Raw genomic sequence first — 3,888 nt, 5'->3', positions numbered from 1 at the left:
ATGAGGAAGAAGGCATCGACTGAGAATGTCACGCCCCAGGTAGTCCCTGTCCGAAGAAATTTCGGCAGCATCTCCCCTGTACGGCGGACAATATGAATCTCAGTATACATATATCTATACCTCGGCCACACTCGGCCGGAACAATACACACAAATAGTAAACAATCCACGCAGTTATATTCAACATTTCTACACAGATATAATATATGATCAATCCACGCAGTTTAATAAGGAAAGACGATATAGAACCTCGAAGATATATGTAAACAGCCTACTCCACTACAACGAAGAAAACAAATCCACGAAGTAATGAAAATACAACCGCAGCGGAAAACAAAAGTAGCAAACCCGAACGTTCAATGTAAAGTCCACAATACAAACCCACAATACAAGTATATAAGATGCAAAAGCAAAATATAATCCGACAAAGAAAATCCTCGCGATAATGGGGCTAGCGACTGGAATATCTCCTGATGGCCTCAACCTGAAAAATAGTAACCACGGGGTGAGTTCAAAGAACTCAGCAGGTAATCCAATAGATATGTACAGCAACATATAACTACCAGTAATATCCTAAGGTACAGTCTCCTAAACCATAGGACCTACAGTACAGTCTCCTAACAATATAACAGGTATGCATAGCTGAATAAACTGTAATGAGTAACCAGAAGCATGTAATACAGTTTACAACAAGAATAATACGAAATGCATAACTGAAATAAACTATACTCACCTGCGAGGCTTGGGCGAATGACTGTGGACATACACAGATAAAGATAGTTAGAACAAATACGCATGTATCCTGTATGCATGTCAATCATATGCAGTCACCCAAGTGCATCATCCAATATGCAACAATCACAATAAATGCAATCTGTGTATATGATGCAATATGACATGGTCACCCCTGACGCCAGTCTGTATCTCACACACAATGGTGAGACCGCGTGGGTAGGGCTGTGACACCGTGCACTCTGCCGTCACTACCCCTGAAGAGTGACCGAGCGGACGGGATGCTGTCGGAGTACACCTATCCTCCTACCTCAAACATAGTGAGGGAGCGCAGTGCTCTCAACTCCCGGTACGCGATGACGGGGAGGGATCCCGGCTGCAACCCCGCTGTATCGTGCTACCCATAAGCACCCCGGCGGTGCACCACCGAGCAACCTGCCATACACACCCTGAGTGTTGTGCCACTACCCATGCAGTAGACACGTTGTGTGCAGGCCCTCATGTAGCCGGCCGACGAGCTCAACAATAATGGAGTCGTCCATCGCCCAGCATGCAATCATGCGGCATGGTGCATGCGGCTACAGTATGTCATACCTGAACGTATCCTCCTCCATATACGTAGGTGCCAAAAAGGTAAACGCAGATATATAACAGAGATATAAACAACATGAATCCAACAATATATAACAAGTATCTCCAACATCTAATCATGGGTAAATAAGCACTATAAGTAATCATAACCGCGAACACATATACACATGGTAAGAGATAAAAGTAGCCCAGACCAAGGTAAAGCATCTAACAGTAGAAGCATGTGATAGGTATCAACTAAGCTAAGACCAGGGAAGAAATAAATCTACCATCTATCACTAGTAACTATATATAAACTATACATATCATAAGACAATATCAAAAGATAAGTCAAAGGGTACCCGCCTGCAGATATAAGGTACAAGTCAAATCCAACGTCGAGACACCTGCCTCGAATCAAAGTCCTGTATCAAAAATATATATATATTTTATTTAGCTAAATCCAAATGAATAGCTAAATAAAATCCCTAAAATTAAATTAGGGCAAAACCCTAATCAACTCAATCACATCCTACCTAAATAAAAATCTAACGGTCAATTAGGGTTAGTTACCTAATCCCTAATCACCAGTTAGATTAGAAACATAAACTTAAATTAAATCTAATAATTGACTAGGGCTAATTGTCTTAACCCTAATCATTCCATTAGATTAATTTAAGTAATTAAATCTAATCACACTAATCATATAATCGAATTATCCCTAATGCAATACATAACCCTAAAATAACTGTTCTACAACAAGATCAAGAACCCTACATACAATCAACAACAATTACAACCTCAAATCAAACCTATGTATGAACATGTAATCAAAATCCCTACGCATACCTCGATTCACAACTGAACACAAAGCTGGAACTAAGTGGCTGTTGCTGTTGAAAGGGTTACTACTAGAACCAAGAAGCCACATAACCCAATTCCAGATCCACAGCAAGAGCACAGAACCTCACTGATGGATTCACCTCCTGAATCACAGAAACTAAGCTCACTGGATCAACAATGAATCAAGCCAAAATTCCTTGATCATATTAAGATTGAAGATCATGAATCAATCAAGTTTTCCAACAACAACCTAATTCAAGAAAATAATCTATTCATCTTACCTCAATCCCTTCAATCCCGTGACCTAAATCTGTAGCCAAGACAATGAGGATCAAGAACAGAGAAGGGGATTGAACAAACACAGTGAAGATAAGGTTGTTACCTCACCACACCGCCGTCACTGGACAAATCCGATGAAGCCCTACCTCTCTGGATCACCTCCCAATGGCGTTGTTGCCCAATTCCAGCAAGAAAGGAGGTGTGGATCGCTTTGTGAGTAGCACGAGGGGAGGAGAGGGAAGGCCTACCAGTCGGAGACGATACGAGATTCGGCTCCTCACCGTGCCCTAGCCATCGATCGTCGGTGATTGGTCGCGAAATTCGCCGAAGAAGAAACCCCTCAGCCGAAGATGACCTGGAGCCCACTGGTACCCATAGAGCTCCGGTGACTCCCTTGCGTCGAGCTCCGGGAAGATGCTCTCCAGCCTCGACGTTGAGTCGCCCGTGGAAGAGAACGAGAGGAAGGGAAGAAGGGAGGATCGGGATTGAGATGGGTTGGGGGAAGAAGAAAGTGTTCGGGTGAGGAGAGGAGGAAACGGCGATTTGGGGAAAGAAATAAAAGAAAAATGAATCTATAATTGAAAATATTTCCTCACTTAAACGGGTATCCCAAACAGGTCTTATTCGTACCCGAAATTGATCCCCTCAAAACCCGTCGTACGAGCTCCGAAAAATTCCCAGAAAATTCCTAAAAATTCTGGAAAAAATTCTATAAGGCTATTTCTCAAATAACCCTATTAATTAAATTTTCCGAGATCTCACAGAGAACAAAGCAATTAACACGCTACACTGCGGTCTAACACGAGAAGAGCTAAACTGGGTCGGACCGCATCAGAATGCGAAGGAGCTTTGGGACAAATTAATCGAGCTGCATGAAGGAACTAGTGATGCAAAGGTAACAAAGCGAGATTTGCTTTTAAATAGAATTTTTAATATAAAAATGCAGGAAGGAGAAACAGCAAGTCAGCTCCACATGAGGATCAAGGACATCCTTAACGGACTCCACGCAATAGGACACCAAATGGAGAACTGGGACCTAATAAGGTATGCCTTGAACGCTTTTCCACGCAACAGCTTGTGGGCATCTATCGTAGATGCCTACAAGATCTCTAAAAATTTATCAAAGTTGAAATTAGACGAGCTTTTTTGTGAATTAGAACTGCATGAACAAACTAACGTCGGGGTAGAGAAAGGTGTAGCTTTATTCGCAGGTTCCTCCAAGGAAAAGATGAAAAACAAGCCAGAATCAGAAAGTGGGTCAGAATAGGATTCTGAAGACGAAGAGCACCTGGTGAACCTGGTAAGGAAAATGTTCACCGGGAGGAAGAGAAGCTTCAACAAGAAGGACCTGCAGAAGATCAACTCCCCCGAACCAAGGAGCGTGACGTGCTTCGGATGCAACAAGAAGGGGCACTACAAGAGCGAGTGCCCGAGACTGAAGAACGACAAACCGAAGATGACCAAA

The 3,888-nt window shown here is 42.7% G+C and overlaps 1 long non-coding RNA gene across 1 annotated transcript; it reads right to left on the bottom strand.

Annotated features, from left to right (window-relative positions):
- Positions 1–2,155: 2,155 nt before the first annotated feature.
- LOC122010076 lies at positions 2,156–2,935 on the bottom strand. Its single transcript, XR_006119780.1, has 3 exons — positions 2,527–2,935; positions 2,426–2,454; positions 2,156–2,287 (listed from the first exon to the last, which is right to left on the bottom strand). It is a non-coding gene; the product is annotated as an uncharacterized LOC122010076 (long non-coding RNA).
- Positions 2,936–3,888: the final 953 nt, after the last annotated feature.

The sequence above is a fragment of the Zingiber officinale genome, chromosome 1A (genome assembly GCF_018446385.1).
Source record: "Zingiber officinale cultivar Zhangliang chromosome 1A, Zo_v1.1, whole genome shotgun sequence".
In the NCBI taxonomy this organism is placed as follows: Eukaryota; Viridiplantae; Streptophyta; class Magnoliopsida; order Zingiberales; family Zingiberaceae; genus Zingiber; species Zingiber officinale.
The sequence above is the reverse complement of the archived record's forward strand: the minus strand, read 5'-3'. Positions and strand labels throughout refer to the sequence as shown.